Genomic DNA, 18,693 nt, shown 5'->3' with positions numbered 1-18,693 from the left:
TCCTTCTGAAATGCAAGGAGAGTCCTTTAGGACTTTTGCTTTCAAGTAGCAGGTTTACTCTGCCAAACTTTTTTGGTCTTGGATACAAAGTTGCCTATAGCTGATAGTTTGCTATGCTCCTCCTGCATGTATTTTCTGGCAGTGACCTGTGCCGGTCCTTTCCTCCAGGTCAGTTTGGCTAATCAAACAGGCTGTGCTTGTTGTTCGGGTGTCACGTGGCTAAACTTGTCTCTTGAGGAAATCCTTAAGGTGCTAGATGATGGAAAAAACCTCTCCAGAGAGTGCTGCTGCTTCCTTCCTCTGTGTTGCATTAGCTTTGTGGAGGTTTGGCTGGTAGCTTATGTTAGTATATAGCTGTCCCAGTCCAGAGAGAGGACAAAGTGCTAGAATTGGCTGAACAAGCTCAAATGGTTTAGCTTGGGGGCTCTTTCACACCATGTCCTTTCTGTTCAGCTTATTGATGAGGTCCCTCCCAAACCAGGGCTGCGAGGTGTGCTTTGTGTCGCTGGGTTTGGTAAAAGTGGTGGTGGTGGAGAAACCACTCTTATCCCCTTTTGGGTTTGCCATTTTTGGCTAGCATATTTGAAAGCAAAGGTCTTAAATGCCGCAGGAGGACTTGGGAACTTCCATTGATACTGGTGTGGCAAGCTAGTAGGTGGCTTGAGCTGCAATTGCCTTGTATTACTGCTTTTTATAGTAGAGTAGTTGCCTATCCCAAGATGCACCCACAGCCCCATGTTATCAGCTTTCTTGCCTGAGAAGACTCAAGGTACCCGTGATAGCTCATTACTAGTGCAAGCAGTACATGGTCTGAGCTGGCTTTTGAACCAAGCGCTCCCTGTGTTAGCAGTGGCTCTTGTAAATGGCCAAAAGTCTGATGGGAAGGCATCTGAGAATTGTGTTAAAACTTCTCAAAGGGCTGAAGGCTGCATGGAAACCACAGAGCAGGTTCTTGTTTTAATGCCTCAGTTCCAGTGGCTGGGATGCCCAGCACTCTCCTAATGAGACCTGTTGGTCAGCCATGTACCTGTTCTGCTAAGCAGCCACTTCTTCCTGCACAAAAATACAGGTTAGTGAATTCTGTTTTTTCAGTTAGGCTCTCATGTGAATCCTTTAATTCCTAATGTTAAATCAGTTTGCTTAAAAGCAGATTGCGAATGGAGCTCTTGTTTCTGTTGGTTGCTTCAAGCAAGTGGCTTTGTATCCTGAGCAGCTGCTTGGTGTCTCTGGAGCAGTGACTGTCGCTGCCTCAGCTGCCTGCCCACACAATCTCTGTTTGGCTATACCAGGAGATGATTACATTCACTAATTGCATGGAAAAACACCTTGCAGGATACTTTTCCTGCTGAACTAGTAGACTCTAGTGTTTATTTTTGTGGTCAGGCTGGTACCAAAACCACTGCAAGGAAGGAGGTAAGAGGAGAGCCAGAGTGGAGGCGTAGGGAGGAGGTGGGAGCACACACAGTCTGACCAGTTTGTCTGTATCATGTAAACATGTGTGCTGTGGTGACAAGTGGCATGAATCAGTTTGTTTTCCCACTGTACAGTTGTTTGAGTTGAAATATGGAAGTTGAAAACTATCAACTAATAGGCAAGTATTTAGTGTAAGTCCTGCCTTTCTTTTAAGAGACATGCTTGCATCAGAAATACAAAATGAGGTTGGAATCCAGGGGTGATGACTGCTGAGCTGCAGGGCAGCAGTTGCCACCTGTCCCTAGCAGGAGATGATTTTGGCACATCCTTGTGCTCTGTCCCTTCCTTGCTGATTCAGTTAATGTGTGGAAATTCCCTACCATGTGTAAGCTGATTTACCTAACCCTGCTGTTTCTGTAGCTCTTGGTGCAGGCATCATCTCTGGCTGTGATAATTCAAATTGATGCTAATATCGTGCCACACTGATGGCTGTTTCTTCTTCTGCCAGCATCCCCATGATGTGCCATCAGGAACATTACAGAAGTGAGGAGCCTTCTCTCTCTGTCCCTTGCCTGTTTCCCTGTGGAGCTGTGCAGGAAGCAGTGCATGCTGTGGAAGCAGTGATGCTGCTGAGCAGGGCAGGGCTTGATGTGAAGCTGCTCCCAGAACAGCACAGGAGGGGATGCTTCCCTCCTGTCCTACCGGCCCAGGGGCTATGTTTGCTCTGTCAAGTCCAGTGGTTTTAGGGGAAGCTGTTTCACAGTTACAGTTAAGGGCATGTTTGCTGTGGGGTTTGCCACTCTATCTGCAGCTGGGATCTTTTCTTAAGCCTCTTGGAGCTGGATAGGGAGACAGTTCTGCAGCTTTCCCAGGAAGGTGTTAATCTGTTCAGTCACTCTTTAATCCTGTTTTCCCTTTTCTTCTGAGTAATGTGCTCATTCTTGCTGTCAGTGGTGTGCCTTATGCTTAAGCACATTGTGCAAGGAAAGATGAGCATGCTTGATAAGACCTCTGAGGTGCAACTGCATCTTTACCAGCACCTTTGGAGCATGTTTTATGGCATGGGTCAAATGAGAGTGCACCACTTAGCAAATGCTACCTGTTGTCAGTGTGCTGCCTCATCTGACCTGGGATGGCTGTCTTTGTTTGCACTCTGCTTGAATTGTGTCTGTCTGCTCTTCCTTCCTTAGTGGGCTCCTGGGGGGAGATGTGATGAGGTGCAGCCACCTCCATCAGTTAAGTCAGGTCAATGTGCTTTCGAAGCCAATCTCCAAGCTGTCCGTAAACCATGCATTCTGGTTAACATCCCAGAGCATGCTAGCTGGAGTTGTATTAGGTGTACACTGCAAACATGGCAGCTCCTGGGCTGGGAGGACAGGAGGGAAGTGTCCCCTCCTGTGCTGTCCTGCGAGCAGCCTCGCATCGAGCCTCTCCCTGTCCTCGTGCAGCTGCTCAGCAGCACCACTGCTTCCTCAGTGTGCACAGCTTCCTGTGGCCCCACGGGGAAATGGGCAAGAGCAAGCGAGCCCATGTCTCTAGCGTGTTTGAATTGGATATTGTACTTCATCAGTTCACTGGGTTTGTGTCTGTGGGACCTGGCTAGAGTGAGTTTGAAGGCCACCCAAAAAAACGTGTGGTTACTGCTGGGTATGGTTTCACTCGGTGAACACATTCCTGTTGTCTCTGCCATTTGCTGCTGTAGATGCAGCTAAAAACAGACTGATGATTTTGGCATGTTCTCAAGAGACAGCAATGTCCTCTGCTACTTGGCCACCATCTAGGCCTTGCTTTGCAGCTGGTAGCAGCTGCCTCCTTTTCAAAACAGACTGAGTGGGACTGAGAGTGCTGTTGTCAGCACTGCCCTGACCCAGCCTTCCTGTAGCCTTAACTCATGCTCACTGGCTTCTCTTCCTGCATGGCTATTTTACCTGGGGTCCTGTGCTGGGGAGGTGCACTGCTTTGCTTTCACCTGCCACCTACGCTTGTCTTCCTCCAAGAAACGTTTCTCCCTGTTGCTTCTCTTCTTCCTCTGGTCCATCTGAAGCCTGCAAGTCACTGCTTGAATGCCTGGGCACCTTGTTAAGGACTTAAGTTTCATGGAGAGGATCAAGCACCTAAGAGGAAATTATTGCTTCTGAAACTGTAAAAAGGAATCATAAAGTGGTTAAACTAAGAATAAATCTCTTTTGGCTGGCAAAAGGAGCAGGGCTCTTTTCCTGGTGGCGTATTTCTGCTGGCTTAGTTCCCTTAGTTCCTGCTGTGAGTTGTCCTTTTCGTGAGCTGAATCAGTTCCTGAAACCCCACCTGGGAGAAGCCTGATCACAGGAGCTCCAACCAACCAACAACTTCGTGAACTTGTGCCCTAAATGACTTGTCCAGGATTGTGCAAGAAACTGGTAACAGGGCACAGGCTCAAGCTCAACAGCCAGGTTATCTTAGCGAGAGATCCTGCTGCCCTGCCATAGACGTACCAGTGAGTCCAGGACCTCCTTCCTTTTCTTCCTTGGGATTCTTTCTGATGCTTACAGGCCAGCTCCTGCTTGCTGTAGTGAGGTAAAATTGAGAAGAACATTTGGCATCTGCATGGACCTGGATGAATAGCGTGGTGTGGGGGGAAGCCCTTGTCCCAGACAGAGGACATCTGGATGGTGGCAGGGGAATGAAACTCCCCGTGCTGTGGCAGGACTCGTGTCTGATTTTGATAACTCTTGGATATAGATTTATGTGTTTTTAGGTCTGGCCTGATAAGGGTGCCCTCTGCCTGCTTCTCTGCTTTGTTGGAGGTTGCCAGTAACAAAGGCAGCGTGTTTGTTGGATTACCCCTTATCTAGTGATCCCTGGAAGCTAGTGAAGTATTCTGCTTTCCCCAAGGTTTTCTTTGGCCTGGATTGTCAAGGTAAGCTTTGATAGGGAACATTGCTGCTAAGGACCAAAAAGACCTAAAGGTCCCTAGAACCGCTTTGCAGCCAGGTAGGGGCCTTCCCTGAGCTGTTAACGCTCAGCTCACTGCACCCGAAGGCAGGCAGTGTGTGGTGGGCTGCGTTTAACCTATTGTGCCATACCTGGGCAAGCAGCTTTGGGTGCTCGGAAATGGAGTATTTCTTGTGGGCAGCCCTTAAACGGTTCTGTTTCAAGCTGCCCTCTGGTGGTTTCAGACTGGATGGCTGAAATGAAAAATCAGCCCATTTTACTGACGTCAGCCTCCTGCAAGGGCTGCTGCAGGATGTGGGAGCAGCGCTCCCAGCACCACACTCGGCGGGCTTCTGGAGGTGAGCAGTGCTTGCAGCGGTGTGGGACACTGGGGACTTGACTCCAGCAGCCCTCGGGGCATTCAGGACAGCTGGCAGGGCTGCCTGGGTCGTGTTGGCAGCTTGCAAAGCTGGATGAGAGCTGAATGAATCAGCTGGAAGAACCCCAGAGCTTGGTGCCCTGCGTTGGGGATGACTGGCTGGGTGTTTCAGGGCGAGGTGTAGGGGTACAGGATTGGGCAGGTGCAGGTCAGAGGCCTTAAAGCACTTCCTCCCGGGCTCTGGTAAGAGATGGGCTTGAGCTGTGTAGCGCAGATTTACTGTCATCTTTAATAACACCCTTGCCACCAGTATTCGTGCTGGGGTAGGCTATATAAGCAGTAATAGTATATTACTAAAAAGTATAAGCTATACTATTACTAAAAGTATATAAGTTATAATACCTGCTTCATTTTTACATCTCAATTTCCTGACTTTAGGATTTATGCTTCTGTGAAAATACTTCCTCTTGTTACTTGTGCGTTTCTAGCTTTTACTTGGTTTTGAGAAAATCAAAGTACTGCTGCGGGTTGTGTTAGCACAGTGTGGTGTTACCACCTGTACATATGAGGTGTGCGTTCATCTGCTTGATCCTTCTGTGCATCCATGTGCTGTGTTTTTCAGGCTATAGAAGCACTTGTGTAAAAGAGCTGTGGCTGTAAATGTGCAAGCAGAAAGCCTAAGCCCTTAAGTATACAGTGAGTGTACTGTCCCCATCTATACTTCTGCTGGTGACTGGTCAGAGTTGGACTAACGTTGTGCAGGTTTGTGTAGCGTACTCCTGCTGGGCTGACCCCAGATATTCCCACCTGTTGCCTGGTGGGGTTGTATTTCCCCAGCAGTAGTTAGAGGGGATGAGCTGTATAAAAACGTGGGACATCAGCAGGGTGCCTCCAGATGTCCCAGCAGTGAAGGAATCCCAAATGTTGCTGCTGAAATAATCATTGAAACTGGTTCATCAAAACTGGCTCCTCTTTCCTGGATAAGTTTCTGTACAGGTCCAGGACACTGAGAAGCCAGTGTTCAACCTGTTGGAGGATATCAGCAACTCTTTGGGGTGGTGATGCTCACCAAAGCATGTATGGGGGAAGGGGAGAATTTCTATTCTTCCCTTGCAGTCCTGTGCTGGCTGTGCCTGAGCAGTGTGGCTGCGGAGGAAGAGCCAGGAGGCTTCCCAAAACGCAGGTGCAGGAAGAGGCAGAAGGGCTGGTGGGCAGGTACAGTTGTGCGGTCACTGCCCTTGTCCCACGTCCTTGGGGTGCAGCTCTGGAAACCTCTATCCTGCATGGTGGCAGTGTCTCACTCTGGATGGCAGGATACAGGCACATCATCTGCCTTGTCCTCTGGAGCATCTGTTCCCTTCATTCGGTGTAACTCAGAGTAATTGCAGCTTCCTAGCAGCTGAAGATCTGGCTCAAGCATAAGAAGAAAGCCTTTTCTGTAACACTACCTCTTTCTGCATCAGGAGCAGGGCTCTGGGGTTAAGCCAGGCAGGGATTGCTAGCCATAGGCGTGATTTTTATGGGGCTGGGGAGCACTGGAAGTGTTTTTGAGGGCAAAAAACACCTTCTGAGGATGATAAAGCTAAACTGCCTCTGCTGTGATAGACGTTAGCAGGATTTTCACAGAAATGCAGTCACTGGAGGAGCTGGGACTGGTGGCAAAGCATGATTCATCTCCAGAGCCAGAGGTGACCCAGAGAGGTGCGTGCTGCGATGCCTCTGCACCTCTGCGGGGATTTGTTCAGGATGTGGCCCTTCAGGTGGTGTTCCTGGAAGTGAAACAGCCTCATCTTGTGGTGGCATGCAGGTGTTCTGCCTGTTATTCAGGCTTACTGCAGCATTTCCCTTTGATCACTGGAATTGTGGAGGCTTCCTCACAAGAGGGAGAGCTGGTTCATGCCACTGTCTGAGGTGATCCCCCTGAATTTAGCTGAGGTAGCTCAGCATGCTGCAGGAGCTTGTGTCTCTTGCTAAGGCTGGGGTAAAGCTGGCACTGCTTAGCACAGCACTTGTCCTCCCATAGGGCTGGCATTGTTACTGATGCACTGGAGGCAGCAGGCTTTTTTGTTTGAGTTAAAGTAAAAAGAGGGGAGAAGACTATTTAAAAAAAAAAAAAAAAAAAAAAGAAAAATAAGCCTCTTATAGCAAACCAGGACCAACTGTCCCAAGAGGTGCTTATGAACCTGGCACTGACTGATTTTTAAAGCTCTTAAAATAAACCTTGTAATGTTTTGCGCAATATATTTTTCTTCCCTCGTCTGACAAATACTGATCACCCTGATTTGGTATGCGCTCCAATAACAAAGACAGTAATTTGTCACCTCCTTCGCAGCGGGGGACGCGTGGGGACAGTTGGCTGCAAGACACAACCTGGAGTTTGTCACTGCTGCTCGGCCCAGGGGTCATCAGGGCCCCTGCCACTAACCTCTCCGCAGCATCAGCCGCGATGCTGTCCCTGCCTTCGTGCTCATGGCAGCTTTTCCTGGGACTCAATCCAGCGCCTGGGACAGAGGCTCTCTGTTCTCCTCGTGTTTGTTGGACACAGGGTGACTGCAGTGCTGTCCCTGGAGCTGTGGGTGAGGCTGGAAGGGACCAGAGGCAGCAGTGAGGTCTGAGGGAGGTGGTGCGAGCCTGGCCTCTGGGGTGAGCAGGGCCTGCTGGGGTTGACGAGTGAGCGAAAAGGAGCAGCTTGGGGCCAGCCTGGTGTTCCCAAAGAGGCTTCCACTGCTCCGGTAAATCCCAGGCAATCCCTGCACTGTCACAAATCATCCCTGGGAGGCTGGAGGAGGCGTTTGGAGGTCCTGTCACTTCCCCTCTGCCTTTCCTTCCCCATGTATTAGTTCCCTCTTTGCCTTCCTCATATCCTCTGACTCTGTTCCTCTTCTGTTGTACCTAAAGGTTTCCCTTCCTTCTACCTGCCTTGTGTCCTCTGTAATTGCTGTCTGCCCCCACTCACCGGCTTTCTTCTGTTCTTCCTATTGCCCTGGTTTTGCCCATAGTCCTTTTGAGCTGCCTCTTAAATCTTTGTTCCCTGGAGTGGGACCTGCAGGTGCCCTCCGTAGGAAGCTGTGCGGAGCAAGGGATGCCAGCAGTGATGCGGGCAGTGGGACACAGCTGGGCAGCAGATCCCCTGTGCTCAAGGTGCCCTGCAGATGCTTCGGGTGCCATGGGATCTGCCAGCAGTTGTGCCTTACGAAGGCACCTGCCATGGTCACAAAGCTTTTGCTGCCCTGTCCTTCCCATGGGGTAGTGTGCGGGTGGATTGAAGCATTTTGGAGGCTGCAAACGTGCTGGTGAGGCTGGGCTGACCTCACCACAACCTCCCGAGCAGGTGTGGGAGAGCTGGGCTGGCTGCCTGCCCCAGGACACAGGCTTTTAAACCACCCTCCCGGGGGTGTGTGTGAAACATCACCAGCTCCTCAGAGCTTTCCGAATGGCTCAGAGTTGGTACTGTTTGTTTATTTATTTATTTTTATTATTATTTAAAGGCTCTAACACTCTTCTAGAGCCTTTTCCAAGAGGTGAAGCAAAAGTGATTAGCGTTGTGTTTGTTCAACCTTAACTACAGCTGAACAAACTTTTTTTTCTTCTTTTGCAATTGTTACTTGGGTGAAAATTAGAACAGTTTACTTGTGCCATGACATAGTGGAGCGTGTTTTCCTTTCTTCCCTTTTTATGTCCCCTTTTCTTTACAATCCTAAAGACGCTCGAGTGGGCTCTGGGGCTGCAGCCTTCATAGGCATACATAGCCCAAATGGTCTTTAATTGAGCCAGCAGCCAAGCTGGCTGGGAATGTCCTGTAAATGTGAAGCTCCTTTCCCTTGAAATGGCTGATTTAAAAAAAAAAATATCCAAAAAATCATATGTGGTCCCTTCTGCAAACAGACAAAGCAGATGCAATGCATGTGGCATCCTTGCTTTCTTGAGATGTCTGCTTCAACTGTCTTGTGCTGGATTTGCAGGCTCCCAGCACGTAGGTACAGCCCCTGCCCTGATGGAGGTTGTCTTGCCCCACGATGTTATCTCAGGAGCTGGAATTGCAGCAGCAGGATGCTTTGCAGTGTCTGGGTCCGACCGCCTTGCCTCACTTCATTGCAGAGCATCAGTGGGATGAGCAGTGACCGAATTGGTCTGCCTTTGCTAAATCGCAGAGACTTGGTGCCAATCCTGTGCCCAATGGGGCTTCGTACCCCAGGGCAGTGCCTCTGTGCAGGGTTTCCCAAGCCCGCTAGATGGCAAACACGTAAAAGGTTTGCTCCCTGCTCCTGGCCACAGTCAGGCGTGCTTCACAGTGCCAAGAAGCGAGCTGGAGTTCTTTTTTTTTTTTTTACCAGGGGCCGTCTGTGCACCAGCAGCCTCCGGCTGTAGGTCTAGTGCAATCATTTACATTTCCAGCTCCTTTGTATAACATTGATACTGGGGAGTGTACAAACTGCCAAGCTGTTTACAACTGCGCCGGGGCTCCGCCATCAACAGAGTGCCTGAATTAGCAGCATCCAGCTGGGCGCCTGCTGTCGCCAGGCTCAGGGAGCAGCCTCGGCTCTGTTGCTTTTGGCTTCCTTCCGTTGAACCCGGCCCTAGTTTAGAGAGGATCAGGAGGAAGAGGAGAGAAGTGAGGAGGTTGAGCAGGAGTTTGCTTGCCCCGATGTACAGTGCTGAGCCACCTGGGTCTCCCTGCATCTCCCCAGCTGCTGGAAGGGCTCATCTGCCTGCTTCCTTAGTGCCTGCTTGCCCCAGGGCTGTGTCCCCGGGGTTGTAGTTTCTGCATTGGGCAGGCAGAAGGTGCTGAGTCCCTCTCAGGTGCCCCTTATTCCTGCTATGATGCTGCCCACACACTTCCTCACCTCCTTCCTTGCAGCAAGCAATTGGCTGCTCATGGCTTGGACTGGCATATGCTTCATTGGGTTAGAAACTGGCTGGATAGCCGGGCCCAAAGAGTTGTGGTGAGTGTAGTCAAACCCAGCTGGAGGCCAGTCACTAGAGGAGTCCCACAGGGCTCAGTACTACGGCCAGTCCTCTTTAATATTTTTATTGATGATCTGGAAGAGGGCATTGAGTGCACCCTCAGTAAGTTTGCAGATGACACCAAGTTAGGTGTGTGTGTCGATCTGCTTGAGGGTAGGAAGGCTCTGCCGGAGGACCTGGATAGGCTGAGGCCAACTGCATGAAGTTTAACAAGGCCAAGTGTCGGGTCCTGCACCTGGGGCACAACAACCCCAAGCAGAGCTACAGGCTGGGAGATGAGTGGTTGGAGAGCTGCCAGGCAAAGTAGGACCTGGGAGTGATGGTGGATAGTCGGCTGAATATGAGCCAGCAGTGTGCTCAGGTGGCCAAGAAGGCCAATAGCATCCTGGCTTGCATAAGAAGCAGTGTGGCCAGCAGGGCTAGGGAAGTGATTGTCCCCCTGTACTCGGCTCTGGTGAGGCCGCACCTCGAGTACTGTGTTCAGTTTTGGGCCCCTCGCTACAAGAAGGACATCGAGGTGCTTGAGCGGGTCCAGGGAAGGGCGACAAAGCTGGTGAGGGGTCTGGAGAACAAGTCCTACGAGGAGCGGCTGAGGGAGCTGGGCTTGTTCAGCCTGGAGAAGAGGAGGCTCAGGGGTGACCTTATTGCTCTCTATAGGTACCTTAAAGGAGGCTGTAGAGAGGTGGGGGTTGGTCTGTTCTCCCCTGTGCCTGGCAACAGGATGAGGGGCAATGGGCTAAAGTTGCACCAGGGGAGGTTTAGGTTGGATATTAGGAAGAACTTCTTTACTGAAAGGGTTGTTAGGCAATGGAACGGGTTGCCCAGGGAAGTGGTGGAGTCACCATCCCTGGAGGTCTTTAAAAGACATTTAAAATGTAGAGCTCAGTGATATGGTTTAGTGGAGGACTTGTTAGTGTTAGGTCAGAGGTTGGACTTGGTGATCTTGGAGGTCTCTTCCAACCTAGATGATTCTGTGAAGCCTCCGACGTGTTCAGCTTGCTCTGTCCATGTCTCTGCTTTGCTGTTTCCCCCAGTGAGCCTGCAGTGGTTCAGCCTCTTCAGTAAACAAAATTGTGGAGGTAGATGGAACAGACTTGTCCCAGCAAGGGCACTGTCGCGAGACTGATCCCTCTTCCAGCTTTGGCTCCTGGACCTTTTCATGATCTTGTGCAAAGAGAAGATGCTGCTCAGGTCTGTGAGCTGGGACTTCTGAGGGTTCAGCAAAACAGTGGGAGCATCTTCCCTCTCCTGAGAGTGAGAAAGCTTAAATGTGCCAGACTTATGTGTCCTGGGTGATGTGGAAGAGCTGCTGCCAGCTCCAAATGACTGTTCCTGGGCAACACTTGTCCAGGGAACCTGGGAATGTCACTACTTCTGCTGCAGAGCATGAGACTTCTGCAAAATGCCAAAGTGATTTAAGATCCTGATGGATGCAGATGCTTAGGTGTCCAAAGAGCTGCCTCTGAACATCTCTCCAGACTTGAATCTGTCTCGAAGAACTGCAAGATCTTTGAAAATGTGGCTATAGTGTCTGGCTAGAGCTCAGCTGCTGTGCATATACAGCAGTATTGCTTTTAAAAATGGGACTGTATTGCTCATGGGGGCTCATGAACTGGTGAGCTTTGATTCTGTGACTTGATCAAGCCCATCCTGCTCCCAGCCCCTCTATGGAGGATGATTTGCCTTGGGGTTGCCTGTCTGGTGCTGGCTGTGGTGCTGCAGAGAGTCCCAGCTCTTGCTGAGGCTAATGCTTGCCTCACCCTGCTGGGGGCAGTGGGGAAGGATCTGGACCACTGGATATGTCCACAGTGCAGGGCAACAAATCCAGTGCTTGTGTGCCAGCATTGATATGCTTGCTTTGATGATAAGCCTGGCTGTGAATGCAGGAAAGCCTTGGAGTGATGCTGTGGGGATCTGCTTCCTGCTCAGGTCCTTCCTCAGACCTCTGCAGCAGGGTACCTGCCCTGCTGCCTGAAGCAGGCTTGGGATCTGCAGAAGAGCCCCTGGGCTTTGATTCCTGCTTTAATCTCACTTGTCTCAAGTGTCTCTTGGTCCATAGTCTGCTCCCTTCTAATTTCCTTCTGCTGTGGCTCTGACATGGGTTAATGTGTCATGCTGTTGTTAAACAGCCCACCCAGACAATGGACCTGGCCCCGCTCCTGTCTTGTGACCAGTGGCAATTTGGTTGCGAGAACAACAGTTCTTGTCTAACAGACCTGGTGTCATGGAGCGTTGTCTATCTCTGCCCTGCAGAGAGTCAAGGTAAGGGCAACCTTGAAGTTGCTTTGAGTGACCTCTTGCAGTGGCCAGAGGTGACAGTCACCGCCTGTCCCAGCCCCCTGCAGAAGGAGGCATGTGTGGAGGTGCGTTGCAGGTGTGGCAGTGCTAAGGGGTGGCCAGAGTCCTGCGGCACCCAGGCTTGTTGGAGGCTCAGGTAAGCCTGGTAGGGGTCACAGTGCTACCTGAGGGCTGGGGACTTGCTCCAGACTTTCTCAGTGCAGGCATCTGAGTGCAGCCATGTTTCTGGCTCCTTCATTGCCTGTCCCATGCCTTTAGGGAGGAGAACGAATTGGTGGAAATCTGTACCTTGTGTGGTGCTGCGTACCGGGTCAGACCCGGCCAGCCTGGAGCTTGTGGAGCCAGCTCTGCTTGTGGCTTTTGAAGGTTTATTCCTCCATAAAGAGCCCTGTCTTTTCTCTTTTCCATGAAAGCTTTGTGTGAGGCTTGGAAGGTAGGGTGCAGATAGGTGGGCAGATGTCCTAGGAGTGTCAGGGAGGCAGGAGAACTCCTGAAATGAGCCAGCACTGGTGTGGTGTCTGTACAGCCAGTCTCAGAGCAAGTTTCATGTTTTATGGCCTCCTGTTTCCTCCTCTTGCCCATTCTGCTGAAGATGACCCTGGGGATGTAGCAACAGCTGAACCCAGCCACTGGGTGTGCTGGAGAAGTGGAAAACACGTGGCTCCCCTTCCTGAGGGAGATGCTAAGCACTGGATCCAGCCCTGTTCCCTGGGGTTAAGTACTCAAGTACAGCCTGGTCCTGCCAGATACAGCCCATTGAGGCCAGAACGTGCGTCCATCCACCTCATCTGCAAGCCCCTGCCCTTGCCTCCTTATCCTCTGGCTTTGCAAATGCATTCAGAGAAGTAGGGCCTGAAAGCTGTGGGCATGGTGGCAAGTAGCCAAGGGCTGGGCACTGACAGAAGAGGGGCTGCTTTGTGCCCCAGGCCTTCCCAGCCCGCTGGCAGCCCCCCAGGCTCTCTGTCTCTTGCAGCTTCACCAGCCCTTGGCATCTTCTGGCAGCACTGGAGCTCCTCAGTGTGCAGCATCATTCAATTCAAGTCCCTCTACCTCTCCACCACGCTCCCCCGTAGGGTTGCCTGCCCAAGATCACTGAGCAGTTTAAGTGTTTTATCAGATAGGAGGCTTAATAGCTTGACCTCAGGACCTCTATCACCTGCATGGTGCAGCAGCTGGGGGCTTTCATAGAGGCACATGGCTTGGTTTTGCTGTATGTGTGAGCGTGAGTCTGGAACCAGGGATCACTCTGCCCAGGTCTCTGGCAGTGCGTCCCAACAGGGGCCAGGCACAGCTCTGCTTGCAGAGGACTTTGCATACTGAGTCTGAAGACTTGTCTGTGCCTGTGGCACTTGGAGATGCCTGTCAGTTTGTCTGGACAGGCTGCATGAGCTCAGTTTCTGCAGGGTAGATGTGGATACCCCACTGCTATGCCATGGGGCTGTTGGGGAAGTACAGGCAGGATGGGCGAGCAACCCTCTGCCTGTCAGAGAGTTTTTGAAGGCAGACATTTGTCACTGGCAACATGTGTGAGATGGGGATATGGGCCTACTGCTAGGCTGATGCTTGGTGAAGCAACTCTCATTTCACTAGTAGTGGGTGCCCCCAGCACAGTCCTGCCTAGGTGCTGGGTGGGAGAGCTATGGCCTAAGCTACAGGAGCAGTGAGCAGTTGCTGCACCAGGGTTGCAGCCTTTCTGAGGCCGGGTAGGATGCCCAGCACACACTGACCTGGTGCTCGGCACTGCTGTGACCCTGTGAGGTGCTGTCCTGCAGTTGCTCTTGGCTCCTCTCCTTGTACACTGGCTCAGGTGGGTGCTGGGCTGCTGCCCTCTCACTGCACGGGGCAGGTGGCCCCGACCTGCTCAGTGTGATGTGACCTGGTAGCGCACTCCCTGTGTCAGGGGGCTTCAGTCAGAGCTGACCCCAAGCAGGCTGTGATGCTAGGGGCAGGATTTGATGCCATCTCCACTCCAATCTTCAGCCATCAGTGAGTTTGTCTTCTGGAGTCCCTGGGGCCCCTTTATTGTCACAGGACAAGTCTTACGTTCTCTCCTAGGCACCAGAGTACAGCTTGCCCTGAAGGCAGTCTCCTGCCCTGCTCTGGCCCTATATCCTTGGCATGTGTGGGCCAGGGTTGTCTGAGTAGCTGTGCTGCAGGACGAGAACTCCCTTTCCCTGATCCTGCTGCTTGCAGCAGCTGCTGAGGACAGATTTGCTGTGAGGCATCTCAGGTGTGTGTGGCTGTGGGCTGGGTTTAGATGCATTTCCAGGGCTGTCGTACCTTTGTGCAGGGGGACACTATAAAACAGGGTCAGGTATGTCTAAACTGTGGTGGTGCCAGCGTGAGCTCCACAGGGCACAGAGGGGGCAGTCTCAACTCTGAACTTTTTGCACTGAAAAATTGCAACGCGCCTCAGAAGGAGCTGGCAGCCCCACTTGCATTGCAGCACCGCGAGGTTCAAACAGGAGCAGGAGTTCTTGGGCGAGTCCCAAAACACTGCTGGGGCCTGTCACCAGACCCAGGAGCGTCTGTGGCTCCAGGTAGGATTGAGTGAGCCTCACTTCACCATGGTGACTCCCCAGCCCACGACCCAGCAGTGCCTAGGCCTGGCAGCAGGGACCAATGCTGAGGCAGGGGGGCCCAGCAGCATTCCCCTCTGCTTGTTATTTCAGCTGCTGGAGCCTTGGCTGTGCCTGCGTGGGATGGACAAACACCCTGCAGGTGCTGTTTGCAAGTGCCTTCTTCCCTCTGCTCCAGTGGCCCCCAGAGCACTGCTCCGTGGGGGCCACAATGAGGGGACTCCCTCACTGCTGCCTCCTTCGCGCCTGGCCTCGGGGACAGGCCACGAATACTCGAACCCTTGTTGCCTGCCTCCGCCGTGACCCAGGCTGCTAACAGAGGCTGTCTTTCTGCTGGCTGCAGAGCCTGCGCGCAGCCTGGCCACCAAACTCCAAGCCTCCAGGGCTGCCTCTTAACCTGGAGAAGCGGCGGGTTATTTGTGTTGCTCTTGGCAGGGGTGCCCTGGCCCTCCGAAACACAGAGGTGAATGTGCATAGAGGTGTGGGGCACAGGCCAGCACGCGCGCTGTTTGTGTTGGACCTGCCATGCGGGGAATTAGTTCAACTCTGCTGCTAATTGCTCCTGAAGTGCAGGGCTCTGTCGAATGGATGTGAACATGTGGCGGGGACAGCAAGCGCAGCTGGGGGGGAGGGGGGACTGGCCCCATTCTGCTCTGCTGAGACCTTGGTGCCTCCCGGCTGTGTCAGCCCCACATAACTCGCAGAGAGTGGAGGCTTCTCAGCCATGCCCCAGCTGCTCAGAAGCCCTGGGACTGATGTAGTTTTTGTGGAGAAGGAGCACCCTCCCTCCCCCCCCCCCCCCGTTCCTGCCCCATGCCATCTCTTCTGGGCTAGAGAGGAGGATTTGACAGGGGAAAGGCAGGAAAGCAGTAATAGGATACTAGCACCTGCCCTGTGTCTCCCTCCATGGGCATCTGTCTGTTGGGTCCATTAACCCATCAGCCCCCAGGATTTGCTGCACCTCCTGCTGCGAGGCTTTCCCCACTGCCCAGTCCTCATGCTGAGCTCTGTTGGCTCTCCCTGCCCCATCCCAGGTTTGCTCTAATGCCGGCCTTTAAACCCCTGGAGCTCTGAGTCGTGGTGCTAGGGGCTGGGAAGGATGAGCGGTGGGAGAGAAGGGTTTTGCCCTGCGGGAGGGTTTCTGCTCACCCACGCTGAACTGCTCTGCCCCCGTGCCTGCCACCTGGTGGCATCTGGTCCTGCAAAGGCCTCGGGCCTGGGGTAGTGGTGTTCAAGGGTCTGATTCCCCTCTTGCATGTGAGTCCAGCTGAGCATGGCCAGGAGAGGAAAGGCCTTGAAAACAGTGTCCACATGCATTGTACAGAGCGTTTCAGAGACCTCCAGCCATGCCAGCACAGGAGCCCTGGGTACATGTTGCAGGGTGCTGGGTGTTGCCCTTTGGCTGGACAGAGAATTGTTCTGTATCGTGGCCAGTCGTGGAAGACAAACACTGCTGCTCGCCGTGCTTGGGATGGAAGGGGGCTGATGGAGACCTGTGCTTTCCCAGAGCAGGATGGGACATAAGGTGGGAAGAGGAGCAGCTATATGCTGTCCTGGCCTTTGGAAAGTGGTCTGGGAAGGGGGCACCAACCACCCCACTGTCTCTCTTGCAGCCAGGGCCATGCTGTTGACCTACAGCAACCCCTTGGGTGCTGTGCATGGGGAGGTCAAGGACAGAAAGCCCCAGGCAGGCTTAGGTCCCTGCAGGACATTAAATCTTGGTCCTCATCCCACTGGAATTTAGCATTGACTTGCTCTGAGCCTCTCCAGCTCCTGCATCCCTGCTGGGTGCTGAGCATTGTCTGGCTCACTGCTCTTGCTGACCTCCATCCTCTGCTGGCCTGTGGCCTCTCCTGCCCTGCCTCCCCTCCATCCCCATGCTTTTGGTTAGAAATTGTCATTTAAAGCCCAAATGTCCATTGTCCAAACTCAGATTAAGCACCATCTGTGCAAACTTTGAGGCCATTTCAGTGACTGGAAGTGGATGACTCAGAGCAACATAGTGACATGGATCGGCTGTGACCCTAGGTGAGGTGGGTGGATCTCAGTGTGGAGTGGCCCTGTTAACTTGGCCGCCTCCTGAGGTACATGGCATGGGAGACAGCTTTTGGAGAGCTGTGTGGTGCTCCCGGGCTGTGGGGTGCCCCCAGGCCATGGGGTGTTTCTGAGTGGCTGCACCTCATGTCAGTACTTGGGTCCCACGGGTGGCTTCTGGGGCCTGTGTTTGGGCTTCCACTGGGAAGGGGGTATGGTGTGGAGGCCCATGGTGAGGCCAGGAGTCTGTGTTAGTGTGAGACCTTCCAAGAGCCTTGTGTTGTGGCCATTCTTCCCCAAAACGATGTCTGATGGTGAAGGTGGTCCTGGAGAAGGGTGCCAGAAAGTGCTGCATCCTCTGGTTAATAGCAGGAGATGCCTTCGTGCGGGAGTGACAAAGCTTTACTCTTAGTATCTTCTATCTGCACTGCTTTGCCTGCCCCCTACGTGACACGTTCCCTCTGGACTGGGATGGTACCAAACAGGTCATGTTGGTGCTGTTATGGGAGGCAGAGAGCCAGGCTGCTGGCAGTGGCAGCTGGACAGATGCTTGCCCTGCAGCAGCCAACATTGCCTACTACCACTGTGGCTGCCTGCCCACTTCACACACACTTGCCCAGGGTCTCTTAATCTTCATCATGCTCTGGTGCATTGTGGTGCTCCCAGCAGGGAGGAGCAGTTGGCCAATGTGGGATTTTCAGCAGGACTCACTCAGTGTTGGTCTGGTTGTTGTGAGGTGGAGAGGGTGACGTTCACTGCTGGTCTCCTTGCAGCACACCTGAATGGCTGTTGTCAGTTCTGGGCTCTCGCAGAAACTGTGCAAGGTGGCTGATTTCCCTGCAAAAGCCCTAAATTAGCAAATTGACCCCAAATCCCTTTGGTCTAGTGTCCTGAAGGAGGCAAATTTGGGGAAAGAACAGTTTTTTAGGTGGTTCAGGCTGGGAAGATAAGGGATCAACTGTTGTGAAGGATGGTGATTTAGCTGATCCTGTGATTGCAGGAGGTGGATCTGGGTCCTGAGCAGGGCAGGCATGGCTATGTCCAAGGAGCAGAGCAGGGATCCCTGAGTGATAGATGTGAAAATGGTAAGTGAAGTGCTCCTGAATTTTGTTTGTAGGGGGGAAAGGGATTTCTAGATTGCAACTTTTTCCCTCTGCGCCGTGTTTTGGTTGCTCCTCAACTCTACCACAGGTTGTTTGTGGTTCGCCTGGACACTGGTGATGTGCAATGGGTGATGCTGGAGCAGCTTTGAGCTCAGATCTGACAATGAGGACAGGGCTGGACTTTGCATTCTGGCAGAGATATGGAAGGAGCACCAGAAAAACGCTTCTCATGTGGAGTCATTTTGCTCAGTTCCTGATCTTGGTGCTGTCCTTGCCTACTGCATTTGGATGGAGAATGGGTGAAATGTATGCCTGCATTGTAATCTGGGATCCTGTGGGCAGATCAGGTCTTTGGGTGCTGAAGGCCAGTCCTGAGAGGTGATAGTCGGGGCAGGAAGCATTAGAGAAATAAGTAATCCTCAACAAGATGCTGTGATTTAAGACAGCTTTACACCACATGTCCAGCCTGAACAGTTACAATAACCCTAGAAGTTGGTGAAATTATTAGACAGAGCTTAAATAAAATGATATGAAGACAATGCTAAAGCAGGTGACATTTCTCTTGGCTTAATGCATGAAGCACAGAAGAAAAGGAGAGTTTCCCTTGTGAAAGTCTTCTGGTTCTACTTCCAGAGTTAAAGTGTTAAAGTGTTTCCAGAGTTAAAGTGATATGTTGGGAGTTACGAGTGTTTATCTAAAAGAAAAGTGGCAGGTGAAAGGGATAAAATAACAGTTCTTAAAGCAATGCAATATGTTTGAATTATCTGAGGATCAGAGCTGGAATTTGGAAGGTAATATTGGATAGAAGGAAATGGGAGATGAAGACAGAAATAGGATGGGGAAAAACAGCTCAAGGTGGCTTCGTCATTGGTTGCTACAAAGGAAAACCAAAGAGGTTGGCATCATTAGGATCATTGTGAATTTGTTTATTGGAGGGGATTTTTGTTGCACTTCCAGAATTAATCTCAGGGCCAAGCTATGTCAAGGTGCGAAACAGACACTCCCAAGTTGA

This window comes from Aythya ferina (assembly GCF_964211825.1).
Source record: "Aythya ferina genome assembly, chromosome: 21".
Classification (NCBI taxonomy): Eukaryota; Metazoa; Chordata; class Aves; order Anseriformes; family Anatidae; genus Aythya; species Aythya ferina.
Note: the sequence above shows the minus strand (reverse complement) of the source record.